At 46.4% G+C, this 16,001-nt stretch overlaps 1 long non-coding RNA gene across 1 annotated transcript; it reads left to right on the top strand.

The window, feature by feature from the left end:
* Positions 1–2,005: 2,005 nt before the first annotated feature.
* Positions 2,006–12,643, top strand: LOC133069670 (uncharacterized). The gene is made up of 3 exons (XR_009695914.1): positions 2,006–2,172; positions 10,452–10,707; positions 11,294–12,643. It is a non-coding gene; the product is annotated as an uncharacterized LOC133069670 (long non-coding RNA).
* Positions 12,644–16,001: the final 3,358 nt, after the last annotated feature.

The raw sequence follows: 16,001 nt of genomic DNA, 5'->3' as shown, positions 1-16,001 counted from the left end.
ACCAAGCCATAAATCCTCCTTCAGCCCCCCAGCTCTCTACTAGGTATGATATCTTTGCACTCATACTTTGGATGACTCTTACTTTGCACAAGTTCTTTCCTCCCCCCTAGCAGGCACTTTCCTAATCGGTCCTCTAGGTGAGCAACACCTGAACTCTCCAGACTCAGCGCACACCTGCCCCCCGCCCCCCCACCGCCGCCTCTGAACCAAGCCTTTCCAGACCCTCTCAGGACACTCTACTTCCAGATCAGCCAGCGGGTTTCCTCCCGCAGGCTGCAGTTACATCCTGTTTTAGCATCTTTGTATTCCCAGTTCCTAGCCCAGGGGGACAAACTGCAAAACTAGGTTTGTTGAATGAATGGGCCAACGAACTAACCCATTTGAAGAAATTCACACGTTTGTGGAAACCCTGTAACCCATCCACAGCCAGCAGTCTGGAAATTCCTCACCTTCACAAAGACCCAGCAACAGCCAGCCCCAGGACGGACTGAAGGCGAAAGCCCACAATCGGCCTTAAGCTGTAGGGAGGCGGGGTGGGGTGGGGGTGACGGGACCTGGAGGAAGTGGGAAGGAAAGGGGGTGTCGGGGCAGCGCTTCCTCACTGCTCCTCAAAAAGGTGAAAAACCCCTTCCGAGCGTTGAAACCCCAGAAGCAGGGGTGATGCCAGGAAAAAGGGAAGACGGTGTCTGAACACCACCCTTGGAACTTGTTAATATTCAGAACTTGGGGCGTTCGAGGTGGAGACCTGCTCTGAAATTAGGGGGCCACAGGGTCTCCCTGTGAGTCGACCGACCACCCAAGTAGGGGCCAAGAAGCCCAGAAGTTTTGTGGCAAGGTTGTGGCCTAGTGGAAGGGCATGGAAATTTCTCCCTCTCAAGATCCCGTCTCCTGGAGGGTGGGGGGGAACCGGGGGCGGGGGGTGTGGAACAGAGGAGGGTCGCGGCGGGGGACCCTCTCCAGCTTGAGAGGCAGCGACGTCTTTGGCTTTCATCCCCCGGCCCCCGCCGTCTGGGTATCTCAGCTGCCCTCACTAGGCCCTCTGTGGTTCCCCAAAAGAAAACTGCAGTGGGGAGGAGGGGGCAAGAGTGTGAGTTTCACCGTCCACTCTGCAGACAGCGCACACCTTCCACCGTAACTCCAAGCCGTGAGCATTAGCGGGCGGCTCCCACCGCCACTTAACAAGTCCAGCTGCCCGGCCCCCTCGCGCTCCCGCTGCCCTGCCAGGCGTCCCGGGCCGCCGATCCCAAGTCGGCGTGGCCAGCGTTTGCCCAAGTCATCGGCAAGGCACCCGGAGCGCCTAGGGCGGCCCCCAACCTGGGGCCCGACTCCCCGCCCCAGACGCCGCTTACCTGCTTACATGGCCCCGTCGGAACCCCGGAGTCCCGCGCCGAAAGGCTGCCCTCCGCGGGCGGCGGAGCCCCAAGTCCCCCCAAGGAATTGATTCCAGTGGCTGGCGGAGGAGGGGCGGAGGGAAGGAGCCGGAGGAGGCGAAAGGGGAGGGAGGTTTCCGCCGCGATCCCGGCGCAAGAGTTGGCGCGGGGGCGCCCGGAGAAGGGGGGAGAAAGGAGAATCACCCCGGCGCGGGGTTGTCCCGCCAGAGAGGGGGCCGGGACGGGGAGGCTGGCCGAGGTGGGAGGGGACGCGCCGCCAGGGGCCACGGAGTGGCGGCCGCTCAACGAGGACCGGCGCCCGGAGGGCAGGCGGCGGAGCGAGGACGAGCGCAGCAACCTGCCCCCGGACTGCGCCCGCCGCGCCCTTCGCGGGGAGAGAAAAGTTGGGACGAACTTTCAGGGGCCGGGAGAGCCAGAGCGGCAGGAAATGCGAGCGGCCGCGAGAGGAGGGAGGAAGGGGCCTGGCGAGTGGGAGGGGACGGAGCAGGCGCCGGCGGCCGCGGCTCCCCCACCCCCGGGCCCGGCGCGGCGGCGCGGGGGGAGCGCGGGGCGCGCGCCGGGGGCGGGGAGGAATGCGGCGGGGCGGGCGGGCGCGCGCGCGGGGGCGCAGCGGGGCGGCGCGGGAAGGGGAGCCCCGGCTCCCGAGCCCCGGGCGCGCGTCCTTGGGGACGTCACAGCGCTGGAATCCGAGGAATGCCGAGCTGCCGGAGCTCCTTCTGCAGGCCCGGGAGAAGTCGCGCACTTTTATAAACGTGGTGGCTTTGGGAGAAGGTTTTCAAAGGTGAGGGCTGAGCTGGGAGGACGGGGTGAAACTGCCCGGAGTAAGAGACTGGGGGAGTGGGGAAAGCGAAGGGACCACAGCGAGCCCACCTAGCGCCTCTCCCGGGCGGGGGCTGGGGGGAGGCAGGAAAAATCCCACCGAGACCTCTGCAACCTGCAGAGGCGAGGCCGCGGCGGGGACTGGCCCGCCCCGACCTAGAGCGGCCCACCTTATTCGGGGGACCCCTCCAAGCAGGATGTCCCCACGTAGCCACTGCACAGGGCAAACAGACCCGGAGAAAGAAGGTGGCTTCCCAGAGCAGACAACATTAAAGTTATCTGTCAGGACTCCTGGAACCTCTGGGTACCAAACCTGTGGTCTAAACCACCCCTCACCCGCTCCTCCGGGAACCGCACAGTTAGTGTACCCAAGGAATTAGTGTACCCAAGGAGTTAGAATCGTTTTCCCGGTTTTTTCCAAGTCACAGAATCGCCCCACCCAGCCGGCGTAGGCACTGGGAGGAAACTTCCTTAGCATTTTCGGAGGTGGAGTTAATGAGACGCAGCTGGTAAGACGAAAGGAGCCCGGTCCGGGAACCCGGGTTTTCGGACCTCCCCTGCCGTCACCGGCCGAGGAGTGTCCCTGTCCCTGAAAGCCTTGACCTCTGTAGCTGTAAAAATTAAAGGATTTGCCTGTTTTTCTGTGGTCCTTGGCATTGCAAAAATAATGCCTTAGGAGTCTGTGGTCTTATTCGAGCCCGATCCTTTCAACCTTTCTTAGGTTGAATAGGGTCCTCGGAGAATTGCCACTGAGGATGTCGTTCCAAATTCCTTCCGTGTCCCACAACTGAGAAAAATTCCCGGGCTCTTGGGGAAGAGTCTCCTGTATCCATCAGGTACAAATCTGTGGTCACGTGACTTGCCTGAGCATTTGCCCATATCCAAAACTACAAAGAAGCAGAGAAGACCTTAAAGGGATGAAAGGGAAAAGGCTGAAGAGAGTTAAAATCTTTCAAGAAATAGCTGGCTACTTTCAATATGGACTTGCTGGATTTCCAAGGAAAATTAGGGAGTGCCTTATTGTCCACCAGGAAGTGTGGAAAGCACTTCATGTGCTCTTGTACTATTATCCCCATTTCAAAGATGAGGAAAGTGAGGTGTGAAGACAGTATCTGTCTCACCAAGGATCACACAGCAAGTATACTATGATAATGGACCCTAGTGAGTCTGGCCCCAAAATGCAAACTTATAAACTCTTTAACCTTTAACCAGGACAGGATTAAGATCAAAGATAAGGAAATGCCTACAGGCTCTCAAGGTTTCTTAGGGTTACAGGCCTCTTGGGGTTTCAAGGAAAAGACGTGGCATTTGTATATTTTTGCTGGAAAGTCACTTTGATACCAAACTCTCGCACACAACACGGTGAGACTGTTGTGTAGAAGAGAAAGGACTTGTATGTGGACAGCAGTTGTACCTGGGTGACCCTGAGCAAGACACTTCACCTGTAGGCCTGAGTTTGATTGTGAAGTGGAATGTGACATGAACTTCGGAGCTTGGTTGAAGGAGTTCATCTCTGAAGTCTTTCCCAGCCTGATCTAGGATGAATATATACTCCTCTGTGCAGATGGCATGCCTATGGAGGAAGCTAAGTGATAAAGCCAGGATGTCTTGGGGGAAGGACTGTTTTCACACCGCCTTCAGAATCAAAATAAATGTTGAGAATGTTACTGGGTGTTCAACAGCAAAACAGAAAAACACCAAATAAGATTTAGTACTACTCCTGTAGACTTATTTTTATTTTAAATAATTTTACTACTAAAAAAAAAATGCCTGTGGACTCATTTTTATTTTAAATAATTTTACTACTAAAAAAAAAAAATGCCATAAAGTGGTTAAAAAACCTTTCATTCTCTAGATAAATATATAGAAGTAGTCACAAGTTTCTTTCATAAGAGAAAGAAACAACCCATTGCCTAAGTCTTCTTTATACTTGAGTCTCCTCAATATGCATCAGAGTGACTAGGAGCTTGGTTGATGGGATAAGCTCCAAACACATCACTACACATTTATTTCAAACTTTGTAATTTTAGGAACTTGTCAATATTAAATATGCTCCCAAATCTTTCAATTGGTTCTAAGCCCAATTTAAACTATGAATAAAGGCCAAATCTCATGGGCCACCGTGATTCCTCCCGCCTCCAAGGTGTTTCTCATTAATTTATTAATTTTGTACCTTTAAAACCATTGAAAAGCAAAACAAAATAAGTTCCCCAATCAAACAAACCTGGAGAGTGAGCAGGCTCTCTTCGGAGAAGTCTGACAACCACTAGGGGCCTTCTACAAAATGTAAAGTCATAGATAAGTAGAGAGAGAGAGAGAGAATGTTTGCTTTTATCCTGTCTAATTTCAGTTCCTAAGAGGATATTTGGCAGTTTACTGTAAAAGAGGAAAAGAGAAAAGAGAAGCTTTTTCAAAATACACATCCTCTGTAAGCCCTGCTCCCCATGTCTCATTCATCTTATCCCCATGGTCTCAGGTAGAGAGACTCCAGTTGGTGTGTGTGTGTGTGTGTATATATATATATATATATATATATATATATATATATATATAATTCATAGTCCATAAAAATGTACATACAACGTGACTTTTTCACGCAGATATATCCATGTGAAAACCACCCAAATCAGGATATAGAAAATGTCCATCAGCACAAAAACTCCCCTTAAGTGACTTTTCAGTCTGTCATCACCTCTCAAGATTAACTTCTACCACCATAGGCTAGTTTTGCAGGTTCTCAAACTTCGTATAAATAGAATTATAAATATAATGTGTGTTATGTATATGTGGGTCTGGGTCACAAGTTGCTTACCCATTCTTCTGTTGGTATACTGGGTAAGTATATTTTGAAAACATTTCCCAAGTAATTCTGTTATGCCTGACCACCTCCAATTCAGAACTGTTGAGTTACAACAAAAGTAATCATAAATAAGCCTAGATTATTAACACCTACAAAAAAACATTAAGTAGCAGAGGAGGAAAAAACATTTTAGAACAACCAACTTGAAAGTTTTTTTAATGGTAGTACACATTCAGAGATTCTTCTTCAATAAAAACAAATTAGGAAATTGACTGGAGTACGGACTTCGTGTCATCTAGTGACTTTTGAAAGAGCTATGTGACTGTGCAGAACTGTCATGTCCAGCCACATGTTCAGTGAACAGTACTCCATGAGCTCAGATAGTCTGCAGTGTGAATGGCATCCCCTGGATAGGGCACTGTGGTGGCTGTGATATGAGCTCTCATTTTAGAGATATTAATAACTTCATGGAATCTGCTTTGGAAGAATCATTTCTGACACAGAAGACTGAGCCCTTCCCTCCTAGTTGCATCTTTGTGGACTTTAAATGTGGGGAAGAAAAGTGCCTTTTTTGAGCAGGGGTCGGGGGGGGGGGGGCATGCCATTCAGCTTGTGGGATCTTAGTCTTAATTCCCCAACCAAGGATTGAATCTGCACCCTTGACAGTGAAAGTGCTGCACCCTAACCACTGGACCACCAGGGAATTCTGAAAAAGTGACTTTCTAAAACTCAGATCTCCCCATGGTGACTAAAGGCAGGAAGTCACATCATGCTCAAGTAACTGCTGCTAACATAACAGAAGAGGTGGCAAGAATATACAGAAGAACTATACAAAGAAGATCTTCATGACCCAGATAATCACGATGGTGTGATCACTCACTCACCTAGAGCCAGACATCCTGGAATACGAAGTCAAGTGGGCCTTAGGAAGCATCACTACGAACAAAGCTAGTGGAGGTGATGGAATTCCAGTTGAGCTATTTCAAATCCTAAAAGATGGTGCTGTGAAAGTGTAGCACTCAATATGCCAGCAAATTGGGAAAACTCAGCAGTGGCCACAGAACTGGAAAAAGTTTTCATTCCAATCCCAAAGAAAGGCAATGCCAAAGAATGCTCAAACTACCTCACAATTGCACTCATCTCACATGCTAGCAAAGTAATGCTCAAAGTTCTCCAAGCCAGACTTCAACAATATGTGAACCAAGAACTTTGAGATGGTCAAGCTGGATTTAGAAAAGGCAGAGGAGCCAGAGATCAAATTGCCAACATCCTCTGGATCATTGAAAAAGCAAGAGAGTTCCAATAAAATATCTACTTTTGCTTTATTGACTATGCTAAAGCCTTTGACTGTGTGGATCACAACAAACTGGAAAATTCTTCAAGAGATGGGAATACCAAACCATTTGACCTGCCTCCTGAGAAATCTGTATGCAGGTCAAGAAGCAACAATTAGAACTGGACATGGAACAACAGACTGGTTCCAAATCGTGAAAGGAGTACATCAAGGCTGTATATTGTCACCCTGCTTATTTAATTTATATGCAGAGTACATCATGAGAAATGCCAGACTGGATGAAGCACAAGCTAGAATCAAGATTGCCGGGAGAAACATCAAACACCTCAGATATGCAGATGACACCACTCTTATGGCAGAAATCGAAGAACTAAAGAGTCTCTTGATGAAAGTGAAAGATGAAAGTGAAAAAGTTGGCTTAAAACTCAACATTCAGAAAACTAAGATCACGGCATCTGGTCCCATCGCTTCATGGCAAATAGATGGGGAAACAATGGAAACAATGACAGATTTTATATTTTTGGTCTCCAAAATCACTGCAGATGGTGACTGCAGCCATGAAATTAAAAGATGCTTACTCCTTGGAAGAAAAGTTATGACCAACTTAGCATATTAAAAAGCAGAGACATTACTTTGCCAACAAATGCCAACAAAGGTCCATCTAATCAAAGCTTTGGTTTTTCCAGTAGTCATGTATGGATGTGAGAGTTAGACTATAAAGAAAGCTGAGCACCGAAGAATTGATGCTTTTGGTATTGGAGAAGACTCTTGAGAGTCCCTTGAACAGCAAGGAGATCCAACCAGTCCATCCTAAAGGAAATCAATCCTGAATATTAATTGGAAGGACTGATGCTGAGCTAAAACTCCAATACTTTGGCCACCTGATGCAAAGAACTGACTCATTTGAAAAGACCCTGATGCTGGGAATGATTGAAGGTGGGAGGAGAAGGTGACAACAAGGATGATATGGTTGGATAGCACCACCGACTCAATGGACACGAGTTTGAGTAAGCTCTGGGAGTTGGTGATGGACAGGGAGGCCTGGCGTGCTGCAGTCCACGGGGTCGTAAAGAGTTGGATACGACTGAGCAACCAAATTGAACTGAACGTAACAGGAGACTTTTGTGGACGCATGAATAAGATGAAAGTGCAAGATACCTGTTTTTCCAGTCTCTTTTTGAGGCCCACCATACCTGCACCCTTTATGTTACGTACTGTCTCCATTTCTTCATCTTTCCTCGTGTCTCAGTTCTCTCATTCTTGATATACCCTGGGCTCTGGCCACCAAGCCTTCTGGGCACCTTATTATTGCCCCACTTCATCTCTCTTCTTTTATCCACCTCTCAGGAAAATGCTCCCTGCCTTCCAAAGGTATCATCCTCTGACTTAAGTCAAAGGAGAGAGGGCCCCCAGATCCATGCCCATCAACCAAGGTCACAAATGAATTATTGCCTTGTTATTTCCTTCTGGAAAGAATTCCAAAGATTTTGGGGTTGTGTTCTTTCAAGCTGGGAGGAGAAAGATAAATCTGTCCTCTGGGACACTGTGCCAGCTCCCCTGGCAACTGCAGTTGACCACGTGGGCAATGGTTTCAGCAAGGGTCATATACACCAGGGCAGCCTCACTCTAGACCAATAACTAGTTTTTCCAAGGAAAATGTACAAGATGCAGCCAATCGTTTACTATTTAAAATCTGATACAATAGCAATATATATTAATCAAGTACACTTGAGAAAGGTAATTAATTCACACACATTTGTACTATTTTCAGCAAGTTTTGAAAGAAAACCTAGGCACCATGAAGTATCTTGCCTATTTCAATGTATTCATTATTCTCTACTAATTTCACCTTAGATCACAAACACACTTTGAATCATGTCTTAAAGGTGCAAACTGGTCACATTCACCGGTCTCAGCTTGCTGACTTTCTCCGCTGCTCTCGGCCCCCACCTTGTCTTTCAGCCTTTCCAGACTTGATGAGAACACACAGTTTTCCTCCCACACTGACATGTGCGTGCCGTGCGCACACAAACACACACACACACACACACACGAATCATCACCATAGCCTCCATGGGGCATACTGCCAAGGAAGAGTTTACCCTCCTTTTACTGCTGAAAGTCATCTATTATCCAGGGGGGGGGGGGGGGGGAAGGTTTCACTATTTCCAAAATCTTTTCTGGAGAGCTTCTTCATTTTGATTTAAGCCATCTTCAACTTTGTAATGAAACAGAGTCATTAAAAAAGAAGGAAAGAAAGAAAAGAGAGAAGAAAAGGAAGGGAAGGAGGAGGGAGGGAGAGAGGAATGAAAAGGAGAAAGAAAGGCTCTCTGTAGTCAGTTACATGTGATTGATAAACTCAAAACCATAGTCTGTTAGAGTGTAACAGATCTGGTGCGTACATGCTAAGTCGCTTCAGTGGTGTCCAGCTCTTGGCGACTGTATGGACGGTAGCCCGCCAGGCTCCTCTGTCCATGGGACTCTCCAGGCAAGAATATTGGAGTGGGTTGCCGTGCCCTCCTCCAGGGGATCTTCCTGACCCAAGGATGGAACTCATGTCTCCTCTGCATTGGCAGGCAGATTCTTTGCCACTGAGTCCCCAGGGAAGCGACTTGATAGTTATGTGACCCTGGGCAAAGTACTAAAGCTCTCCCACCTGAACTTCCTCACCTGTAAAATGAGGAATTATGAGCATGTCTCTCTCATAAGGTTGAATCAACGAGGAGTAGTAAAGTTGTGGTGAGTGAGTCAGTACATAGGAAACTTCAAACAGCACCTGGTTCACATTGAACTCTCAATGTGTTACGTACATATTAATACCATCACCAACCTCATTCTGTAGATTTCTTACAGATTGGATTTCTTGCCTTCAGCAGGAAAATCCATCTGAATCTCAATCCAAATTCCCAGAAGAAAGAATATGTCTTCAGGTGTCAGTGTAGGGTCTTAGAGACAGAGCAGGCTGGGTGCAGCTCTCTAGGTGGGAAGGAGAATTCTCAGACAGGAGAGAGTGCCCAGGGAGGCATCTGAAACCACAGTGAGAATGGAAGGGGGGCTTTTTTTTTTTTTAACCAAAGTGAAGTCTTGAGAATTCCTCTGTTCACACCTGGCTCCTCATGGTAGAGACGAAAGTGACCTCCTAGGATGGGAGTGACAGAGGGAGGAAGGAAGAGAACCAATATTCATTGAGCACTTGCGATGCGCTAGGAACAAGGCTAGGTCCTGTATGTACGCAATCTGAAGTAGTGCTTGTGATGGTGTTTGAAGGTTGTAGGCTGAACGGTGTCCCTCTGAAATTCATACATTGAAGTCCTAAGCCCCAACAGGGCTGTATTTGGGGATAAGGACTTTACAGAGCTAATTAGGGTTACATGAAGTCATGAAGGTGGGGTTCCAATCCAATAGGACCCGTGTCTTTATAAGTAGAGGAAGAGATTCCAGAACTTTCTCTCTACGTGTGCACAGAGGAGAGGCCATATGAGGACACAGAAGGAGGCTATCTGCCCGCCAAGGAGAGAGGCCCCTCCAAAAACCAACCTGACAGCACCTTAATTTGGACTTCCAGCCTCCAAAACTGAGAATATTGGTTTCTGTCGTTTACACCACACAGCCTGTAGTGTCTCACTGCGGCAGCCCTAGCGGGCTGATACATCGAGGTTAGTGTTTTCGTTGTTTAACAGAGAAATAAACCGAGATCTCAAGACCTTAAATAGCTGCATTTAGACGAGTACCTAAGTACCTATGTACATGGCAGAACCAAGATTCGAATACGGACCTCTCTAATTCCAATTGTTCATTTTCTTTCTAAGCCATCATGTTGCCGCAAAGTTTATTGAGTACCAGGATAGGTCAGGAATAGGGGTAGGTGGTGGCCGAGCTTGTATGGTAAGAAAGGGAAGTGAAACCATCAACAGGGTAGAGTCAAAATTCCCCATGAAGAGGACAGCTGTACTTGGCTGATGTTAAATTCTGCTAATAAGAAGACACATATCCAGCGTATGTGTCTCCGATTATTTTAAATCCTTCTGTTCCCGTGTCTTTCTGAGTACACCTAGTAAAAGGGGGAGGGGAAGCTGCCGCCGTATGGTCTTGGAGCGAATCCTTTCAAAGAACTCACTACTAATCTCACTGCTAATTATTTCTTCAGGGAAGCCTGCTGCGCTGAAGTCCATGGGATTGCAAAGAGCTGGACATGACTGGGTGACGGAACAACAGCATTTTTGTCATCGGCTCCCAAGATTCCCATGAATTAAAGTCCTCACTGTTTAGCTACATGAAGTCCAAGAAGTGGCAGTTTGGGTCCATGGTCCTCCCTAGCACACAGAAGATCGCCTTCGACTGGCGTGAAGTCACCGTTTCTGGTAGTGCAGAGTCATTTCTGTTCGTGACCTCAATCTCAAAAGGTCAGAAATACCCTAGTTTCTAAGAATAGTTACTTGTGATTCTCTCATGAATCCATGAACTGAGCTCAACTGTTCTTCGTCCTGTTTATATCCCTACCTGGGCCAGCTCTGAGGAAGGTACACAGCTATAGAATTTACCAGGGCTGGCCAAGGAGCCATCAACACCTCAAGGAGCTGTGTGAGGGCAGGTCAATGAGAGCTGTAATTATCCCTGTCTAACCATCTCCAAGATATCTGCCTGTTGTCATTTTGTGGCATGGTAGTGGCAATAGGTGCCAGGTTGCTAAGAATAACTGGGCTAGAGAAATCCTGAGTGGAATCTTAAAATCATTGTTCATAGGAGACAAAGTGATGGCTAAGTGCGCTGTTATAAAAGTCAAGTCAGCCAGGACGTTTCTGAGTAAAATCTCAATAGATTCCCCTTCTTCACTATGTATATTTTCCAGTCCTTTCCCACCAACCTCAGAGGAAAAATTTTTAAAGCCAGAGCGTCAGTCTGTACCTTCTTAAAATGATGGCATTCAGAATAAAGGGGCCAGGCGAGATACAGTCCTTTCACTGACACTGTGTTTGCTAATATTCACAGCTGCCCTAAAACCTCCCTGAAAATATATCCAGTCTGAGGAAGCCGGATTCCAATTTTATGGGCACTGACTCTTCTCCATCTCGTGTCCTGAATGTGACATTTAAATAAAGCCCCAATAAAAGGTAATTCATTAGTTTGTTTTTTCCCCCTCACCTCTTTGGTTCTGAGCTTATTTTCAAATGTAATTTAAACGCCTAAATGAAATTGTCAATAAATAATAATGCAAACTGTACTACTGCCCTTATGGAAGTCAAAAAAAAGCTAGATAGACTTCCAGATGGATTGCAGATTCAGAGAGGACTGGAAAATAGAACAAGAAAGGGTGCATTTGTTTCTAACATTGGCCGCTATTGCCAGAACACCCCTCTGAAGGTATGGGCCATGAAAAGGATCTTCTGCTGTGATTAGCAACAAGGAACAACCTTTGCTGGGGGAGGGAAGAATCAGGTCGTGTTTGGGATGCCTTTCTAAAGAACATGGACTCTCCAGCCTGCAGGGGTGAGATAGGGTTACCCCCAAGTATGGGCAGGGCTATGTCAGTGAATCCAATAGCACTAAATCAAAACCTCCTCTTAAGACCCGGCTGCTTTCTGGCTGCCTCCCCTAGAATAAGGGGTGACTCAGAGGGTGGCTGACTCCCTGACTTCAAACATTTCTGAGTAATTCCCACAGACCCAGACAAGGGCAATTAGAGGACTGGTTTGGAATGACCACTGAGGATTGCAAGAGACTTATGGTGGCCAGCAGGGCAAAGGCAAATGGTCTAGGAAGCTCAATTTTGAGGTGTCTTCTGCTACAATTAGGAGACAGAGGTACCTTCTGACATCCTAAATCTTAAGATGCTAGAAGGAGTTTACTCACGTAGGAGGGCACGTCCTGAGCTTCCCGCCCGATGGGCACCTCTGAGGTCCTGGGATACACAAAAGACAGAGCTTTTATATGCTGAAAGAAAAACTAGCTACCTTTCCAATCTAATTTCCAACTATACTTCCCTGGCTTTCTCTGCCCCCTGGATGCCGGCATTCTGCTATTCCTTGAACATACACTCCGAATCCTCTCCCACCCCAGGATCTTTGCATGTACTGTTTCCTCTGCCAAGAACTCCACTCCTCTAGGTGTTTTTTCACTTCAGTCCTTGGACAGAACTTTCCCAACCATCCTGTCAAAATAGAACCTCTTCACACTCCATCCTCTGTTCCTTTGTGTGCATGCTCAGTCATGTCTGACTCTTTGCGACCTCGTGGACTATATAGCCCACCAGGCTCCTCTGTCCATGGAATTGTCCAGGCAAGAATATTGGAGTGAGTTGCCATTTCCTCCTCCAGGGGACCTTGCTGACCCAGGATTGAACCCACGTCTCCTGCATCTCCCACATTGGCGGGTGGGTTCTTTACCACTGAGCCACCCTGGAAACCCTCTCTTCCTTCACCCTGCTCTAATTTTGTTGATAGCACATACACTACCTAACATTATATATCTATTTATATTATCTATTTACATTTGTTTGTTTATTGGCCCCACCCCAACCCCTGCCCCTCCAGACGCTCCATCACAGGTAGAGATTTTTGTCTGTGTTGGTCACCACTGTATTCCACTGCCTGGTACATAGATCTTCAACAAACTTTTTTATGAATATTTGGATAAATAAAAACTGTATAATTTCATGTAATTATATACAGTTATTTTCCTGTGCTCAGAATTCTACATGTACTATGTTATTTAATCTTTACAACAACCCTATGATGTAGGGGTTATAATCTCCCATTTACAGATGAAGAAATTGAGGATTAGAGAGATGGAATAACGTATCTGTTTTTGTTGTTATTTCTAGCTGGTGGTTTCTGTGTTTAGCGGGTTTTGATGTTTGTTTGCTTGTTTGTCTTTGGCGGCACTGGGTCTTAGTTGAGGCACGCAGGCTTTCTCTAGTTGTGGCAGGTGGACTTAATTGCCCCATGGCATGTGGGATCTTGGTCCCTCAACCAGGGATTGAACTGTGTCTTCTGATTTGGAAGACAGACTCTTACCCACTGGACCACTAGGGAAGTCCGGCTGTTTTTAAAGACCTCAGTCACATGGAGTTAACTGCTATGCTTAGTCACTCAGTCATGTCCAAATCTTTGCAACCCCATGGATTGCAGCCCGCCGGGCTCCTCTGTCCATGGGGATTCTCCAGGCAAGAATACTGGAGTGGGTTGCCATGCCCTCCTCCAGGGGATCTTCCCACCCAGGGATCAAACCCAGGTCTCCCATATGGCAGGTGGGTTCTTTACCATCTGAGCCACCAGGGAAGCCTGGACTTATCTCCATTCCGAACATACTCTGTTCTTCAGTTTATGTACGGCCTCTCTTTTGCTTATTTTATAATTTTCCCTCTTTATGCCCTGTTCCTAACTTGGTTCTCTTCCTTCAGATTTGCATTTGATATTGTATGTCTAGGGCAGTAAATGATAGTTAAGGGTCCAGCTAGTTTGCCTGGACTGACCTCCTGGTTTTGCCACTTATTAGCTGTAACATTAGGAAATTCTTGGTCATGATTCTTGAATTTTGGTCTCTCTCCTTTTCCTTTTTTTCCTTCTGTATCTCTGATACAGAGACTTTAACACTAACCTGATTCTCCATGTTTCTTTTCTCTCCATTTTCCATTCTTTATCCTTACAGTTTCTTTGCCTCCTGGGGAAACTCCTTAACCTAATCTTCCAACTCATATATTTACTAGATACCTTCATTCTGTAAGCAAGCCATTGAATTATTTATTCAATAATTACAGGGTTTTTAAATTATTTTTTCCATTTTATTGAGGTATAATCAACAAAATTGTTAGATACTTAAAAATATATGATGCCATGATGTGATATATGTAAACATTGTGAAAGGATTTTGCCCATTAAGTTAACACATCTATCATCTCACATATTTACTGTTGGCGGGTGGGTGAGAAACTTTAAATTCTACCTCTCTTAGCAAATTTCAATTACACAAGAGTGTTATTGACCATAGTCACCGGGTTACACATTAGGTCCTCAGACATTATTCATCTTATAACTGAAAGTTTGTACCCTTTTACCACCCTCTCCCTATTTCCCCCACCCTCGAACTCCTGTTTCTACTCTCTGCTTCTATGAATTTGACTTTTTTTTTTAGATTCCACCTAGAAGTGATGCCATCAGTACTGTCTTTCTCTGTCGGGATTCATTCTAATTCTTTTACTTTTCTAGTAAGAACTGTTCATTCTCACTTTATGTCTCCAATATCTTCTCTCACCTCTTCAAGCATATTTGTTATTCTGGTTTTAAATTCTTTCCTCTTTTCCATGAGTTCTGCTTTCTCTGACATAAGTTGTTCAGTTGGTTGTTCCTCAGACTCACAGTTCTCAGTATTTGCCCTCTGAACTCATCCTTGTTCCTTTGGGACGTGTGTGTGTGTGTGTGTGTCCACTTGCTCAATCGTGTCTGACTCTTTGCCACCCCATGGACTGTAGCCTGCCAGGCTTCTCTGTCCATGGGATCTTTCAGACAAGCATACTAGACTGCGTTGCCATTTCTTCCTCCAGGGGATTTTCCCTAACTAGGGACGGAACCCGCGTCTCCTGCATCTTCTTCATTGGCAGGCTAATTCTTTATCCCTGAGCTGCCTTGGTTAGCAAAATTCATCTGTGGAGAGGGGCAGACATCTATAGTAAGCTTATGCTGCTCTAGATGAATTGGTGCCTATATTTGTTATGTGCATTTGTGGGAAAGGCACAGAGCTTTGCTCAACTGGTCTCCAAAGAACTTCTGGATTATCTTTTATTGGAGGCAGCCACTCTGTATCATAAGTAGATGCCATAGTGGGGATGAGAGCGAGGAGATGTGTGTGTGGAGGGGGTATTATTAAGGACTGGTCAGACCAGCTACACTCATTGCCATCTGCTTATACCCGTACCTGGTCTGAGCTCTGCCTTATAGTTACCCCACTGTTTCTGGCCTATGCTCTGAAATCCTGCCTCCATGGTAACCAAAGGAGGGGGCAAATCTTCCTACGGCAACACGGATGAGAAAAGGGCAGAACTAAAACATTTCCCCCAAACTGAGTCCCTGCTCATGACCCCACGGCTTTCCCACCCCTGGCCAGTTTCCCTGCTGGTAGATCAAGTCAGCTCCTATACTCTCCAAGAATTTCTGTCCGTGGCAAACTGCTGAGCACAGTTCCAAGGTCTGGCATCTCCCGTGGCATTTCTCCAGGAGAGAAGACTCAATCTGTATTTCTTTGCTATCTTGCCCTGAACCAGAAGCTTCGGAAATTTCCCAAGATCACCAGCTGTGAGTGAAGGAGCTGAGGTTCAAGCTTTGATCTTTTTCACTCCAATCCTTGTGATTGTAGCCCCTAAACTATGCTCAGGGTTTGCTGAAAGGTGATTGGGTCAAATTATCCATTCAACTGAAAAATTATTTCATTCCAAATGTTTCCCACTAACCAGAACATGGGCTCCTTAGAAAAATGGCAAATTTCAAGTCTGAGGAAAGAAATGTACAAGAAAGGTATCAAAAGAACACTAGGGTCATAACCAAAGAACTCAGGAACCACCTTGAAGAGATTCTCAGTGGGGGTAGATAAACCAATTTTAGCACCAGTAAGTATAATAACAGCAATTAGTTATAAAATTTCAACTGTGTTGAAACCCATTAAGTTCATAATGGTAGAAGAAAAAAGAAGAAAAAGAGAAAAAACC

Source organism: Dama dama, chromosome 14 (assembly GCF_033118175.1).
Source record: "Dama dama isolate Ldn47 chromosome 14, ASM3311817v1, whole genome shotgun sequence".
Lineage (NCBI taxonomy): Eukaryota > Metazoa > Chordata > Mammalia > Artiodactyla > Cervidae > Dama > Dama dama.
Note: the sequence above shows the minus strand (reverse complement) of the source record. Positions and strands in the feature narration are given on the sequence as shown.